The sequence below is a fragment of the Bufo bufo genome, chromosome 3, assembly GCF_905171765.1.
Source record: "Bufo bufo chromosome 3, aBufBuf1.1, whole genome shotgun sequence".
Classification (NCBI taxonomy): domain Eukaryota; kingdom Metazoa; phylum Chordata; class Amphibia; order Anura; family Bufonidae; genus Bufo; species Bufo bufo.
This window is the reverse complement of record NC_053391.1, coordinates 382162753-382181116: the sequence shown is the minus strand read 5'-3', so window position 1 is coordinate 382181116 and position 18364 is coordinate 382162753.

The window sequence follows — 18364 nt, the reverse complement described above, 5'->3', positions numbered from 1 at the left end:
ATCAAGGTGCCAGAGTCTGGAGGAAGACTGGGGAGAGGGAAATGCCAAAATGCCTGAAGTCCAGTGTCAAGTACCCACAGTGATGGTCTGGGGTGCCATGTCAGCTGCTGGTGTTGGTCCACTGTGTTTTATCAAGGGCAGGGTCAATGCAGCTAGCTATCAGGAGATTTTGGAGCACTTCATGCTTCCATCTGCTGAAAAGCTTTATGGAGATGAAGATTTCATTTTTCAGCACGGCCTGGCACCTGCTCACAGTGCCAAAACCACTGGTAAATGGTTTACTGACCATGGTATTACTGTGCTCAATTGGCCTGCCAACTCTCCTGACCTGAACCCCATAGAGAATCTGTGGGATATTGGGAAGAGAAAGTTGAGAGACGCAAGACCCAACACTCTGGATGAGCTTAAGGCCGCTATCGAAGCATCCTGGGCCTCCATAACACCTCAGCAGTGCCACAGGCTGATTGCCTCCATGCCACGCCGCATTGAAGCAGTCATTTCTGCAAAAGGATTCCCGACCAAGTATTGAGTGCATAACTGAACTTAATTATTTGAAGGTTGACTTTTTTTGTATTAAAAGCACTTTTCTTTTATCGGATGAAATATGCAAATTTTTTGAGATAGGAATTTTGGGTTTTCATGAGCTGTATGCCAAAATCATCAATATTAAAACAAGAAAAGGCTTGAACTACTTCAGTTGTGTGTAATGAATCTAAAATATATGAAAGTCTAATGTTTATCAGTACATTACAGAAAATAATGAACTTTATCACAATATGCTAATTTTTTTAGAAGAACCTGTACAGGTAAAACTCAAAAAATTTGAATATCGTGCAAAGTTCATTTATTTCAGTAATGCAACTTAAAAGGTGAAACTGATACAGTGCTGCCCATAATTATTCATACCCCTGGCAAATTTTGACTTAGTTACTTTTATTCAACTAGCAAGTAATTTTTTGACGGGAAATAACACAGGTGTCTCCCAAAAGATAATAAGACGATGTACAAGAGGCATTATTGTGGGGGAAAAAAAACATTTCTCAGCTTTTATTTACATTTGAGCAAAAAGTGTCCAGTCCAAAATTATTCATACCCATCTCAATAATCAATAGAAAAGTCTTTATTGGCTATTACAGCAATCAAACGCTTCCTATAATTGCAGACCAGCTTTTTGCATGTCTCCACAGGTATTTTTGCCCATTCATCTTTAGCAATGAGCTCCAAATCTTTCAGGTTGGAGGGTCTTTTTGCCATAACCCTGATCTTTAGCTCCCTCCACAGATTCTCAATTGGATTCAAGTCTGGACTCTGGCTGGGCCACTCCAAAACGTTAATGTTGTTGTCTGCTAACCATTTCTTCACCACTTTTGCTGTGTGTTTTGGGTCATTGTCATGCAGAAATGTCCTCTGGTGCCCAAGGCCAAGTTTCTCTACAGACTGCCTGATGTTGTCGTTGAGAATCCTCATGTATTGGTCTTTTTTCATGGTGCCGTTTACTGTGATTAGGTTCCCTGGTCCATTGGCTGAAAAACACCCCCAAAGCATTAGGTTCCCACCACCATGTTTGACAGTGGGGATGGTGTTCTTTGGGTTGAAAGCTTCTCCTTTTTTACGCCAACTGGACACTTTTTGCTCAAATGTAAATAAAAGCTGCAAAATATTTTTTCCCACAATAATGCCTCTTGTACATCGTCTTATTATCTTTTGGGAGACACCTACAGTATGTCTTTTAAGGGAAAGATTCTTTATTTAATCGATGCAGACTGTACCTACTGCTTATTTATGTATCTTCACCTAATCTAAATTTAATAAAGTACGGCCTAGTGCATCACGGCTAATAACCTACCATACCCTTATCTCCGGTGGTGTAATTTAAAGAAGTAATCTGCAATCTGTTTACATAGAATAAGCGAGCAATCATGTAATGTGCAAAACAGTGGCCCATATCTACTAATCCTATAGATGGTGTAAGTTTAGATAGTCCGTCTAGACCTTTATCACAGGGGCTCAGGCTGGATGATAAATGTGGTGCAGGGATAGACATTTTTCTCTGACTTTATACCAACTATTGGTTGACTTACTTTGGGACAGAATTTTACCCCTGAATTGTGGAACAAATTTCAACTCTTTCCAGTGAAACTCCACCCCTTTCCATTAAGCCACACCCTTTTGTCAGACAACTAGAAAAAAGTGTAGAAACCCTAGTTGTGCCAAGACAGATTTTAGGCACAGACACATTAGTTAATCTGGGTCATTGTGCCAACTAATTGCATTTAGTTAGATCTATGAATTCTTTGTTGTGACCTGATAGTTTAGGCAGGATAATGTAGATTACTTACACTGTAGTTAAGGACCATCACTAAGATATGCTATCACTTTATGATTGTGGGGTTTCCACAACTTAGACCCCCACAATTATAAAGCAATGATATATCTATCACTTAGATGGGAATAACCCTTGAGATATTCAATTTCACTTCAGTTTATATTTCTTTCACATCTTTTTAATTTTAGAAAATTTTCCAGAACTTCTTGAAGAAATGTGTACCTGGTTTTGAAACAGATGCCAGGTGAAGGCTTTGTTCAGTATGATTTGTCTGACCAAGGGAAAGCCACACAAACTTTCAGGCTTCTAAATATAACTTTCCAGGGAGGAAGGGGCAACTCTTCGTTCTCCTCGAATATTCCAGACAAAGCTGTGCATGATGATGAATCACAACCCAGTATAAAAATCACAGCTACACTAATAATACACTGGTAATTCATTTTAAAGGGATTTATCATTATTTCTTCTGTCAACGTGTTCATCCTCTAGTTTGAGTGGAATGGTTGTTAAAGGGGTCATGCAGGACTAGAAGAACATGGCTGCTTTCTTCCAAAATCAGTACCACAGGTTGTATGTGATATTGCAGCTTGGAATGAATCATTTCCACAGGACTGATCTACAATACCAGGCATAAACTATGGAATGGACATGTGTGGTACTGTATTTTTAAAGGAAGCAGTGAGGGGCATTGCTAGGGTCTCAAAAGAAATGGGGTCCAAGCCCCAATGCATATGTGCTCCTTACACACACGCCCTAGCACTAAAAATATATTTTACTTGCTGGATGAACATTCAGCGCTACCAAAAATACAGGACTATACAGCACCACATACCTATTACATCCAGAGCCTCCCATGTGACGTCTCCTCTGATGTAGTCCTTTTCTTTCCTCATCTTCTCCATTTGGTCCATGATAACTAGAGTTGAGCGAACCCGAACTGCAAAGTTCGGGTTCGTACCGAACTTTAGGTTTTTCAGCACCCGAACCCGAACATTTACGTAAAAGTTCGGGTTCGGTGTTTGGCGATTTTTATGGTGCTTTTTGAAAGGCTGCAAAGCAGCCAATCAACAAGCGTCATACTACTTGCCCCAAGAGGCCATCACAGCCATGCCTACAATTGGCTGTGATTGGCCAACTGCAGCATGTGACCAAGCCTCTATTTAAGCTGGAGTCACGTATCGCTGCCCGTCACTCTGCTCGGATTAGTGTAGGGATAGGCTGCAGCTGCTGTGAGGGAGAGATCAGGGAGGAATCTTATAAAGAACTGCTTCTTTACTCAGCGATCTAGTCGATACATAATCGGCAACCATTTTATGCAAGGATAGTACACCAGCACAGGATATCTGCATGTCTGCAAGTCCAGAAATACTGCTTTGAGACACTGGGGTTTAAAAAACCCTCTGTTTTATATAGTGCACATCTAGGATTATCGCTGCATAAGTGACTGTTCAATTTAGGCCAGAAATATGGCTTTCTCATACTGGGGTGAACAAAAAAAACTCTGTTTTTATATAGCGCACATCTGTGATTATAGGTGCATAAGTGAGTGTTACATTTAGACCAGAAATACGGCTTTCTCATACTGGGGCATACTAAGGTGAAAAATAACATCTGTTTCATATAGTGCACATCTAGCATTATAGGTGCATAAGTGAGTGTCACATTTAGGCCAGAAATACGGCTTTGGCATACTAGGGCATACTGGGTGAAAAAAAACAACTCTGTTTCATATAGTGCACATCTAGGATTATAGGTGCATAAGTGAGTGTCACATTTAGGCCAGAAATACGTCTTTCTCATACCGGGGTGGAAAAAACACTGTGTTTTATATACTGCACATCTAGCCAACGCCGAGGATAATCGACGGCGTATTGGACTGCAGAGAAGCGAGAGGAGCAGGGGTTAATTGTATGGAGCAGCTAAGGAGAGTGGTTTAACCCGATAGGGGTGTATGGCATTCAACTTAAATAAAGGTTGTAGTAGGTGTATTCACTAATTATCCGCCCCCCCTCCCCCGTTATCTGATTGGCTGTAGGGGTGGTCTTGCTGGAGGTTATAAAAGGGGCGGCAGGATTCCTCCCTGCCTCTTTCTCCTGGCACCTGTGCAGCTTCCCAGGTATGGCCACAAGATCTCATGGCTGCGCTTGCAGCCCGATTACATACTGAAGGGCCGGCTTTTATATTTCGCCTGCTGGCGGGATTACAAGCCCCTGCGCTGTCCTCCCTAGCCCCTCCTGATCCCACTCCACCTCCGCTAAGAGCGGTGGTCAGGCGCACTAATAGAACCGTCCGACCGCCAGCTCGCTTGCGCTCCCCCTCCCCTCCCTTACCTGTGCGTTCACAGCGTAGAACTGGTCGGGGGAGAGCCACGGCAAGAGCGCCGGCAGCACAGGAAGTGTGTCTTCCGGCCGAGCGGCTCTTGGCCACGCCCCCCCCGACCTGGCAGTTGGCGCTGATGTTCAGGAAGCCAGAAGAATCTCGCACAGCGCGCCACTGCCAACACACGTGCCTGCTAATATGGGCAATCGGCCAAGTAATGTCTCCTCTGCTGAGGAGAACACCCCCACCATGCCCTCAGACTCCATAGCCCTGTTCAATACTGCTACACAGGCGGTGCCTATACCTCCAGCCCCCTCCCAGTTAACCCCATCACTAATGTCTAACCTGGAGCCTCAGGACCCAGCTTCTGTGAGGCCATCCTCTACCCCTCCTCTTTTAACTGCACCGATGCGATTAACCCCTACACGCCGATCATCGGCTAGATCCAGATCCCCAGCTGCAGTACCCGACCGCCGACACCGGCGCATTTCGGCATACCATTCGCGGCGCCATTCACGTGTCAGGGATTCTCGTCTTAGGCTCAGGGATACCCGCTCCAGGTCATCCAGGTGGCGGTCGCCATCCTCATCTGATTGGATTTCCAGCGGACCCAGTTCCGGCAGGTCAAGGACCGGAAGAAGACGTGATGACAGGCGAGCGGCCAGCCGTTCGTCTCGCAGGACCGATCCAAAAAGCATCACACAGACTGAAAACCCTCAGATTGCTGAAGCCGAGGTGGTGGCTCCATCTACACAAGGTCAGCTTGATTGCACAGTGGCATGGGGCGTTGACAAGGTGGGTACAGGTTTAGTGCCAGCATTGCGAGCGTTGTTAGCTCAGCTAGAGCCCGCACCTGTGGTTGATCCCCTTCCTGTCCGGTTACCTGATAAAACACGCCCTAGCGTCCATAAAGAGTCTTTATTTTGCGGTCTTAGCCCATTAAGTACCCATTTGGATGAGGAAACGAAAAATAAGATATGGTCAAACCAGTATGTTGATATATGATCTTTAATTTCCATAGATCAGCATACAGTAGACAAAGAAAGGAGGCCGAATGTTGAACGTTTCCTACACCGTAAACCAAAAGTAGCTCGCACCATAGGAAATTGGTTACAAGCCTTTTCGGTTTTAGGCTATACGATGGCTACTCGTCATCCTGAGCGGTCGGCGGAACTCTTCATCTATATGGACTCCATTTATAATGCTTATAAGTCACATGGGGGTTCAGCCTGGTGGCAATATGATGAGGAGTTCCGTCGACGGCTGGCATTGCACCCAGAGATTGGTTGGGGTGTGAAAGCTACGGATTTGTGGCTTCGGCTCATGTTAACGCAAAAATCCAACCCCTTTCTTTCTGCGGCCGCTGGCCCCCCAGCAAGTATGCAGGGACCAGTGGCCGTCCGCAGACCAGGGGCCTGTTGGCTATACAACAAAGGGCACTGTAAATTATTTTCGTTGTGCAAGTATAGACATGAGTGCTCAGTGTGCGGAGGATCCCACCCCGCCGTCTGCTGCTCACGTAACCCCCACGGACACAAGCCTTCTCCCGCTGGCGGAAAAGACCCCGGTGAGCATTTACGTGATGGCACATTGGCTAAATAATTACCTCTGTAAAGATGTGGCGTCACTGTTGCGCTTTGGTTTCACTTTCGGTTTTTTCATCCCTTTCAACTATTCGAGGTTACCCATGTTTTCCCAAAATTTAAAATCAACATTAGAACACCCGGAGCAGCTACGGGATAAAATTGCAAAAGAAGTTTCATTAGGCAGAATAGTGGGGCCATTTCCCCCACACCCCCTTTTAATACCATTCGTGTTTCTCCACTAGGCCTTATCCCAAAAAAAGAACCAGGGAAATTCAGGTTGATCCACCATTTGTCCTTCCCTAAAGGCACATCGGTCAACAACGCCATTTCAAAAGTTGATTCATCAGTCACCTATGTCCCTTTCGACCGGGCAGTAGACTTAGTCAGACGTGCGGTCAAGGTGTGCTATTAGCTAAGGCGGACATTGAGGCGGCTTTCCGTTTACTCCCCGTCCACCCAGATTGTTATCACCTACTGGGTTGCATGGTTGACAAATTGTACTATTACGACACCTGCCTGCCAATGGATGGCTCCATCTTGTGTCATTATTTCGAGATGTTTAGCACTTTCCTGGAATGAGTGATTAGATATGAGTCAGGCTCTCTCAGTCGATAACACACTACTTGGATGATTTTCTGTTTGTCTCCCCAAGCGATACGAATCAATGCCAACACCTCCTTAACACGTTCCGTTATTTTATGTATAAATTTGATGTTCCCCTATCTGAAGAAAAAACTTGTGGCCCCGACACGACTATTACATATCTAGGCATCGAAATCGACACCATCTCAATGGTTTTCGTACCTCCGGCCTTTTTACTAATATTACCCTCTTAGAACTATTTCCTATCATTGTAGCTGTTAACTTATGGGGTCACAAATTCGCTAATCAGAGAGTATGTTTTTGGACAGACAACATGGCAGTGGTTTTCGGTATAAATAAGCTTACGTCCTCTTCCCCTTCTGTACTGGCGCTGCTCCGGCATTTAGTATTTCGCTGTTTAGAGCTCAACATCTGGTTTCGCGCTCGCCATGTACCAGGCATACTTAATTCTGCTGCTGATGCTCTCTCTCGATTTCAATGGCAGGAGTTCCGTAGTATCCTACCGGGAGCCAACAAGGAAGGCCTCCCCTGCCCGCGGCACCTATGGGATTTGCTGACGAATGCCTGATGGCATTGGTGAGAGCGTCAGTGACGCCGTCAACGTGGTCAGGACATGGTAAGGCATGGGCTGAATGGTGCGTGCAAGCGAGTATTACACCTAATGATGCATTACCCGAGGATACCTTTCAGGTGACGATCTTATATGTGTTATGGCTTAGAACGCTAGGGGTTTCAGCTGTAGTTGTGCAACGGCGGCTGGCGGGTGTCATTTTTTACCTAAAGTAAAGGAACATACCTGTCGAGAGTGTAGGCGCCCGATATCTTATCCCCTGTTAATCCGAATTTGCAATGTTCTCCCAGATGTTTGCGCTTCTGCTTATTAAGCTTTGCTGTTTAAGGCTGCTTTCACGTTAGCTTTCTTTGCTGCGTTTTGTATTAGCGAAATAGTTTGCCCGACCAGCTCTTGTTTAGGAGGCTTGGTCTCAGGTGATGTTTCCTTACTGAATTATCTCTTAGGATACTTATACGCCAATCCAAAACTGATTTGTTGGCACCAGGGTCTTGGGTTCCGTTGCATAAGGTGGATGGCCCTATTTGCCCCCATGCTGCAGTTTGGGACTGGAATCGTACCCGTGCTCAGGGTCCGGCATACCTGCTTCATGCTGACGGCAGCCCATTGACACTTTTCTAATTTAAAGCTATTTTGCGCCGCTGCCTATTGGTTTTAGAACTTCTAGCGGCGGAATTTGGCACTCATTCCTTCCGCATAGGCGCGGCTACCGAAGCGGCTAAGGCAGGTTTACCAGAAGCTGCGGTCCAACGTATCGGCAGATGGAGATCTGCATGTTATGCTTCATATATTCGCCCGCATTTACTGATTTAATTTGTTTCCAGATTCCGGCCAGCCCACCATCTGCTTCGTGGGACACTCTTATATATTTTGGGCAGGACAACGTGCAGAACACAGGCCGGGCGGCCGTAGCCTCGGTTTCAGGAATATTTCAGTTGCCTGAAGGCTGATTTGGACCGCATCCCTTCCTTCTTCCAAGAAGTAATTCTTGTTTGGTCTGAAATTATTTCTAGAGTTACGTGGCAAGGAACAAGGGATGCGCAGGCCATAGAGCGTGCCAGGAGAACAGTTAACACCAGAATTTCCCGATTTATAAGTTCCAGGGCTGGGGTAGTAGTTAGACATCGACAGCTGGAGGGAGACAATATGAGACTTATGAGACCGGATGGTGTTCATTTGAATGATATTGGATTGGATATCTTTCTATCTGGTTTGCAAGATAGCGTGGAGCAAGCGTTATTTTTGTTGGGTGGGGGTCGGAGCGCCGTGTAGGAGTACACGGGTTCCTCAGTAGAGGTCGGTGAAGAAGGCGGACTTGCCCACGGAGGGATTCCGTGGGGCATACTGCTTCTTATGATTCCCAGTTTGGTATAAGTTTGAATTAAAAAAAGTTGGTGTTGAAAAAAATCAATATGCAAATAAAAGCTGTGACCGACTCTCACCCAACATAGAAGGTGTTGCGTGTTTTTTTATATTAGCTGCGATAAGATGGGTTGGGGGAGGCAGGTTCAGTTTTCTCGGCAGTCTGTGATTATAGGTGCATAAGTGAGTGTCACATTTAGGCCAGAAATACGGCTTTGGCATATTGGGGCATACTGGGTGAAAAAAAATCCCTCTGTTTCATATAGTGCACATCTAGGATTATAGGTGCATAAGCGACTCTTCATTTTAGGCAAGAAATACGGCTTTCGCATACCGGGGTGGAAAAACACTGTGTTTTATATACTGCACATCTGTGATTATAGATGCATAAATGAGTGTTACATTTAGGCCAGAAATACAGCTTTGGCATACTGGGGCATACTGGGATGCAAAAAAAAACTCTGTTTTATATAGTACACATCTAGGATTATAGGTGCATAAGGGACTGCTCATTTTAGGCCAGAAATACGGCTTTCGCATACCGGGGTGGAAAAAACACTGGCCCAGATTCAAGAAGCACTTGCGCGGGAACAAGTGTGATTTGCGCCGCGCAAGTACTGATTTGCTCCTATGCAAATTTGCGGCTGATTCTGTAAACCAGTTAAGCCTGAAATGCGGCCATTTTCCCGCGCACGCAGCCTAGCTGTTCCTGCGCAATTTTCGTGCAATTTTAACTCTGATATACTGCACATCTGAGATTAGAGGTGCATAAGTGAGTGTTACATTTAGGCCAGAAATACGTCTTTCTCATACTGGGGCATACTAGGGTGAAAAAACCCCATCTGTTTCATATATTGCACATCTAGGATTATAGGTGCATAAGTGAGTGTCACATTTAGGCCAGAAATATGGCTCTGGCATACTGGGGCATACTGGGTGAAAAAAAACACCTCTGTTTCGTATATAGTGCACATCTAGGATTATAGGTGCATAAGGGACTGTTCATTTTAGGCCAGAAATATGGCTTTCGCATACCGGGGTGGAAAAAACACTGGGCCAGATTTATCATTACTCTGACAGCTCACTCCACATTAACATATGGCTAAAGTCAGTTTTAGCCAAGTCAGATTTATGATCGGCCCTTTAAGACTGTAATAAATGTGGTTTGACGGTAGCAGTTTATCCGTCAGTAAGCAGCTTTACAAAAGTCGCACATCTTTACGAAAAAGTTGCACGTTTTTATGAAAAAGTCACATGTTCTATTAAAAAGTCTCATAAGATAAGCATGGTCCTCACTGGAGTGAAATTGCGACTTTTTTGCGACTTTTTTAAATAGTCCCAATAGTAAATCTGTCTAGAGATTCATTTACATAAGAAAACACGCCCACTTTCAGAAAACTGGCGAGCATAGTGCAGAGCAGAAAAAAGTCGCAAATTTGTGCGCAGTTTTAGCCTTTGGGACTTTTTTTGGGACTTTTTCACTCCATTATTCTGACCTGAGCTAATGATAAATCTGGCCCACTGTGTTTTATATACTGCACATCTGTGATTATAGATGCATAAGTGAGTGTTACATTTAGGCCAGAAATACGGCTTTCTCATACTGGGGCGGACAAAAACCATCTGTTTCATATAGTGCACATCTAGGATTATAGGTGCATAAGGGACTGTTCATTTTAGGCCAGAAATATAGCTTTCGCATACCGGGGTGAAAAAAACACTGGCCCAGATTCAAGAAGCACTTGCGCGGGAACAAGTGTGATTTGCGCCGCGCAAGTACTGATTTGCTCCTATGCAAATTTGCGGCTGATTCTGTAAACCAGTTAAGCCTGAAATGCGGCCATTTTCCCGCGCACGCAGCCTAGCTGTTCCTGCGCAATTTTCGTGCAATTTTGCGCGGGGTGTAAGTTGCGCCTTCATGGAATTCCCTCAGCGAATATGCAAATTAGGTACTGCCGATGATTCAGAAACATGCGCGTGTGATGCGCATCTTGCGCTGGAAGCGTGCAAGCTTTTTTCCCTGGGCAAACTTGCTCCTGTTAAAAGCAGGGGCAAGTTAGCAAAAGATGGCCAAATGTCATCTGAAGGAGCGCGCAACTTCAGCAGCACCTAGACAGACGATCTGAACAAGCAGAGCACCCACATTTTCGGGACCTCACATCTGTGCACCAACATGCCAGGGGCAGCTATGGTTCTTGATATTCTATTGACTGAGCCGACTCGTAGGAGGGCACGGGAGAGGATTTACAGAGGGCGCTACAACCTTTTTCAGATGACTGATACTGAGGTGTATCGCATGTTTCGCTTTAGCCCTGAAGTCATCCTTGAGTTGGTAACAATCCTGCAGGATGACATCAGCAGCCCGACCCATCGGGGACAGGCAGTGCAGCCACTGGTGAAGGTAGTGGCAACCCTTCATTTTTTGGCAACTGGCTCATTTCAGCGCACAGGTGGAGTGGTGGCGGGGATGTCCCAATCCAGCATGAGCAGGTGTGTGCACCAAGTGATCCCTGCAATACTCAGACGAATGGGCACACAATTTATCAAACCAACCACGGCTGACGTGCGGCAGAAGGCAATCAGTGATTTTTATTTATTAGCCAGATTTCCACGCACTGTGGGTGCAATAGATTGTACCCATGTGGCACTACGCCCCCCCCCCCCCCCCCCCCCGGCACCTCGAGCATATCTACTGCAACAGGAAACATTGGCATTCGATAAATGTGCAGATGATTGTGGATGCACATGGCCTCATATGGCATGTCCGTGCCAAACACCCAGGGTCAAGCCATGACAGTTTTATTTACCGACACAGCCCCATCCCAACCGAGTTTGACCAGAACATGTATGGAGACAGCTGGCTGATTGGTGAGTGACATGGGTGTCAGGTATGACTGCCCCCCCCCCCATGATGCACACATCACAAGGGGCACATGCACGACTAACATCCTCCTGTCTTTTCCCTTCCAGGTGACTCTGCCTATGCCCTGGGACCTCACATGATGACCCCATTTCGTAACCCTCAAACACCAGGAGAGGAAAGATATAACGAAGCCCATGCACGTACCCATGCGGTGGTGGAGCGCACATTTGGCATCCTTAAATCTCGATTCAGATGTCTGGATAAATCAGGGGGGACCCTATTGTATTCACCCAACTTTGTATGCCAAATCGTAGGGGCATGTAGTATTCTCCACAATTTAGCTCAAAGAAGGGGCATGCACATTGAGCTATGCAATGACCTTACCCCCGAACCACGCAACCCCCCCCCCCCCCCAAGAAACACTACCGGATCTTCTGAGGGAAGAGCAATCCGGAATGGTCTTGTGGAACGTCTCTTTGCACATTAAACACACCCTGATCTTGTCACAAGTATAATGCATGTATGTACACCACTGTAGTCCCTAGCACACACCCGACACATGCACCCCCAATTGGATTAGACCCAACAATACCCCATGGTATTAGGGAGCAGCAACGCCGCGTCAAGGCTCCAATTATGTTGCTGTCCATTCATACACCTTTCACATGGCAGAGGGTGACACCCCTTTTCCAGCAGGAGTGCCACCCCCCCCCCCCATTCACACACCAGTCACACTGTAGTATACACTCCTCACCGTGTGTAGGGACTACAAATAAATATAAAAACTCATATCCTGAGCATATAAAAAAAAAATAATCTCATACCCTGAGCATATAGAAAAATAATAAAAAAATCATATTGTGTTGAGCAAAAAAATGTAGACATAAAATTATTTTTTTGTTTTTTTCTTTGGGCCAAGGGTGCCCCGGCTCTGGCTCCTCAATCTCCGTGGTGCGGAGGAGGCATGGGGTGGGGATGGAGGGGTGGGGGGAGGAGGGGGGGGGAGGAGCATCAACCCCTACTTCCACACTCCTTGCAGGTGGTGGCTGCATGCCCTCCATGGCGTTGGCCAGGCGGGCAAGGATGGTGTTGGTCTGGGCCAACATCCGCATTTGGCGGGTGGTGGTATCCCGCTGATGCCGGCGGGTAACTCTCGCCTCCTCCTGCACTGCAGCGGTGTTGGCCTGCACCGCAGCTGTCATCCTGCTTAACAAAGCTGGTGTGGTCTCCAGAGCCACCAAGCAGGTGACTATGGCCTGGAGGGGCTTGCCCTGGAGGGGGGTGACGTGCTGGGCGGGGGGGTGGTGGGTTGCACAGGGATGGTGGTATCCTCCTGGAGGGAGCCAGAGTCCTCCTGGATGAGGAAAAAGGAATCCTCCTCCAATACCACTTGCTCCTCCATACCCCGGTATGATCTCCTCCTGGACCAGCATAGCCAGAATGTCCATGGGGCCTGACTGGACCCCTGGCTCTGGTCTGGATGGGCTGGGTCGAGCTGCAGCCGAAGACGGCCCAGCTTCTTCTTCCTCATCACCACTTGTGGATGACACCAAAACGACATATTTTGCTGGTGCAACACACTTCTCATATGTTCACTTGTACCCCCTCCCATGATGCACAGCAGATATGAAAGAAAAATAACTTACCAGTCCCCAATTTCCCAACAGTGGAGTCGTACCCTTCAAGTCCCTCCACCTGCTCCTGCACGAACGTTTGTGCAATAAGCTGCTCCTCCTGATTGAGCCGGATCATACATCACGGACCACCTCCCGTGCCACCGGTATGCTTCCTGATAAGAGCCAGTTTTTCACGGACCCTGCGCCTCATATCATTTAATTTCTTCTGGATGTCATCCCAGGTACGCACTTCATTACCCAGGGCATTGATGTCCAGGGCAATGGCTTCATATATAGCCCTCCTTTGGGCAATGGTGGTGTTTGCCCGCTGGGCACCATATAGGACTTCCTTATGCTGCTGGAGTGCAGCAATCAGGATGTCCATCTCTGCAGCCACAAAGTTGGGCTTCCTTTTTTTGGTCCCTTTGGGAGGTGCCATGTCTTGCAAAAGGGCTGAATTTCCTTGCTCAGGGGGGGTAGGAAAAAGCAGGATGAAATTCAGCAAAGAACCTGCGCAAGTCTGCTTCTATTTATTTGCTCAGTGCAAGCAGCTGAGCAGGATTTGCCCTGAAATTATGCTAGCAAACCTCTGCTGAGCCGAAAATTCCTCATTTACATAGGGGCACACCCACTTTGACTTGCACGGCCTTGCGCCCTCAGCTTTGCCTTAAACAGGAGCAAATTAAATGAACAAACGATTCCTGAATCAGGTGGCAATTTGGCAAAATTGCTCCAGCGCAGAGAAATTCAGCTGAGCGGCTCAGGTGTAAGTAATGGGCAAATCTACCTGAATCTGGGCCACACTGTGTTTTATATACTGCACATCTGTGATTATAGGTGCATAAGTTACTGTGAAATTTAGGTCACAAATAAGGCTTTTGCTTACTGGGGTTAAAAAAAAACCTCTGATATACTGCACATCTGGGATTAGAGGTGCATAAATTACTGTGAAATTTAGGCCACAAATACGTCTTTTTCTTACTGGGGTTAAAAAAAAAACTCTGATATACTGCACATCTGGGATTAGAGGTGCATAAGTTACTGTGAAATTTAGGCCACAAATACGGCTTTTGCTTACTGGGGTTAAAAAAAACTCTGATATACTGCACATCTGGGATTAGAGGTGCATAAATTACTGTGAAATTTAGGCCACAAATACGGCTTTTGCTTACTGGGGTTAAAAAAAAAACTCTGATATACTGCACATCTGGGATTAGAGGTGCATAAGTTACTGTGAAATTTAGGCCACAAATACCGCTGTCATATAGAGTTAAAAAAAAAATTTGAGTGCAATACCCTACATCAGGGTTTTTATTGGCAGAAAATTTGTTTTAACAGATTCATTTTGTAAACTGGGATTAGTTTAAAACATAACATTTACTAAGTCATTTAAAATATTGGTTTCTGCAAGGTGATGGACAACAACATATATCTCCAATATACCACTTCAGATACATGAAAAAAAGGGTGGATCTTACCACATTGTGCGGGATCCACAACCATTGGAGAATTTCCTGGTTTTGGATGATACCAGGAACCGGTGTGACCAGGGTGCTTGCGTTGGTATTGGCACTGTAAATAGCTCCTAGCAGGCCCTATTCTGCCTTTCCTACCTCGTTAAGGGTTAGGGGCTACTGACAGCGCCTGCCTAACACACATGGAGCACCCGCCCCGACAGGGGCGACCCCACACCGAACCTTTCCCTCAGTATGGGTCTAGTGTTCTATATGGCCCTAATTACAAAGCCCTACATGCCATGTTTCTGTCTTGCTTTTGAGACATCATCAGGGGACTTCACACATGTATTCAAGGGCAATAAAGATCAAGGTGGTTTTGGCCTCGTATCTTCACTCAGGATATTCAGTCGTTCTTATCCCTGCTGTACTATGGGAAGTGTCCCATGACAGCCAGTGTCTCACCACAAACAACAGTGAAAAAATTAGTTTTAACAGACTCAACCACTTTTTACTTTGCTTGGTGAACGCTAACTATGAGGCAAACATCTAATAAGGGACGCGGTCATGGTCGTGGTGGTGGTGTTGGTGGAGCCTCTGGGTCAGGGAGAGGACGTGGCCGTTCTGCCACAGCTACACGTCCTACTGAACCTACTACCTAAGGTCCCAGTAGCCGCCAGAATCTACAGCGATATTTGGTCAGGCCTAATGCCGTTCTAAGGATGGTAAGGCCTGAGCAATTACAGGCGCTAGTCGATTGGGTGGTTGACAGTGGATCCAGCAGGTTCACATTATATCCCACCCAGTCTTCTGCAGAAAGCGCACAGGTGGCGCCTGAAACCCATGCCCATTAGTCTGTCACATCACCCCCGTGCATATCGGGGAACCTGTCTGAGCCTCAAGTCATCCAGCAGTCTCTTATGCTGTTTGAAGACTCTGCTGGCAGGGTTTTCCAAGGGCATCCACCTAGCCCTTCCCCAGGGGTGGAAGACATAGAATTCATTGACGCACAACCACTTATGTTTCCTGATGAGGACATGGGAATACCACCTCAGCACATCTCGGATGATGACGAAACACAGGTGCCAACTGCTGCGTCTTTCTGCAGTGTGCAGACCGAAAAGGAGGTCAGGGAGGAAGACTGGGTGGAAGACGATGCAGGGGACGATGAGGTCCTAGACCCCACATGGAATGAAGGTCGTGCCACTGACTTTCAGAGTTCGGAGGAAGAGGCAGTGGTGAGACCGAGCCAACAGCGTAGCAAAAGAGGGAGCAGGGTGCAAAAGCAGAGCAGCCATCGCCAAAACAGTTCGCCTGCTACTGGCCACCGCCACCAGGGACCGAGCACACCAAAGGCAGCTTTAAGGAGTTCCCTGGCATGGCACTTCTTCACACAATGTGCTGACGACAAGACCCGAGTGGTTTGCACGCTGTGCCATCAGAGCCTGAAGCGAGGCATTAACGTTCTGAACCTTAGCACAACCTGCATGACCAGGCATCTACATGCGTGACACGGGCTGCAGTGGAGTAAGCACCTTCAAAACCAAGAAAGGGCTCAGGCCCCTCCTGCTACCTCTTCTGCTGCTGCCTCGGCCTCTTCCTCCGCCTCTGGAGGAACGTTGGCACCTGCCGCCCAGCAAACAGTGGATGTGCCACCAACACCACCACCTCCGTCACCAAGCATCTCCACCATGTCACACGGAAGCGTTCAGCTCTCCATCTCACAAACCTTGGAGAGAAAGCGTAAATTCCCTCCTAGCCACCCTCGATCCCTGGCCCTGAATGCCAGCATTTCTAAACTACTGGCCTTTGAAATCCTGTCATTCAGGCTGGTAAAGACGGTCAGCTTCAAACAGATCACGTCGCTTGCTGTCCCACAGTACGTCGTTCCCAGCCGCCACTACTTCTCCAGGAGAGCCGTGCCCTCCCTGCACAACCAAGTATTGGATAAAATCAAGTGTGCACTGCGCAACGCCATCTGTGGCAAGGTCCACCTAACCACAGATACGTGGACCAGTAAGCACGGCCAGGGACGCTATATCTCCCTAACTGCACACTGGGTAAATGTAGTGGCGGCTGGGCCCCAGGCGGAGAGCTGTTTGGCGCACGTCCTTCCGCCGCCAAGGATCGCAGGGCATCATTCTTTGGCTCCTGTTGCCTCCTCTTCCTACTCAGCTTCCTCCTCCTCTTCTACCACCTCCTCATCAGGTCAGTGACACACCTTCACCACCAACTTCAGCACAGCCGGGGGTAAACGTCAGCAGGTCGTTCTGAAACTGTTGTGTTTGGCGGACAGGCCGCACACCGCGCAGGAGTTGTGGCGGTGTATAGAACAACAGACCGACGAGTGGTTGCTGCCAGTGAGCCTCAAGCCCGGCCTGGTGGTGTGCGATAGGGAGTGAAATCTCGTTGCAGCTCTGGGACTAGCCGGATTGACGCACATCCCTTGCCTGGCGTGCTGAATTTGGTGGTGCAGAAATTCATTCACAACTACCCCGACAGGGCCGTCTGTGCGCGCTTCCGGCGTTCTCATCCTGCCGCCGCTCGGCTGTCTGCTCTACAGTGTAAATTCGGCCTTTCCGCTCACCGCCTCATATGCGACGTGCCAACCAGGTGGAACTCCACCTTGCACATGCTGGACAGACTGTGCGAGCAGCAGCAGGCCATAGTGGAGTTTCAGCTGCAGCACGCACGGGTAAGTAGTACTGCGGAACAGCACCACTTCACCACCAATGACTGGGCCTCCATGCGAGACCTGTGTGCCCTGTTGCGCTGTTTCGAGTAGTCCACCAACATGGCCAGTGGCGATAACGCCATTATCAGCATTACAATACCACTTGTATGTCTCCTTAAGAAAACACTTAGGGCGATGATGGAAGAGGATGTGGCCCAGGACGAGGAAGAGGGGTCATCTCTAACACTTTCAGGACAGTCTTTTAGAAGTGGCTCAGAAAGAGGATTTTTGCAACAGCAGAGGCCAGGTACAAATTTGACCAGCCAGGGCCCACTACTGGAGGACGAGGAGGAAGAGGATGAGGATGGGGATGAAGCATGTTCACAGCGGGGTGGCATTCAATGCAGCTCGGGACCATCACTGGTGCGTGGCTGGGGGGATACGGAGAACGCAGACTATACGCCTCCCACAGAGGACAGTTTGTCCTTACCTCTGAGAAGCCTGGCACACATGAGCGACTACATGCTGCAGTGCCTGCGCAACGACTGCAGAGTTGCCCACATTTTTACGTGTGCTGACTACTGGGTGGCCACCCTGCTGGATCCCCGTTACAAAGACAATGTGCCGTCCTTAATTCCCTCACTGGAGCGTGATCAGAAGATGCACGACTACAGGCGCATGCTGGTAGACGCACTCCTGAGAGCATTCCCGACTGACGCCGAGGGACAAGTGGAAGCACAAGGCGAAGGCAGGGGAGGAGGAAGAGGTCGCCAATGCAGCTGTGTCAGCGCCAGCACCTCAGAAGGCAGGGTTAGCATGGCCGACATGTGGAAAAGCTTTGTCACCTCGCCGCAACAACCGGCCCCAACTACTGATATGGAGCGTGTTAGCAGGAGGCAGCATTTGAACAACATGGTGGAACAGTACCTGTGCACACGACTACACGTACTGACTGATGGATCTGCCCCATTCAACTTCTGGGTCTCCAAA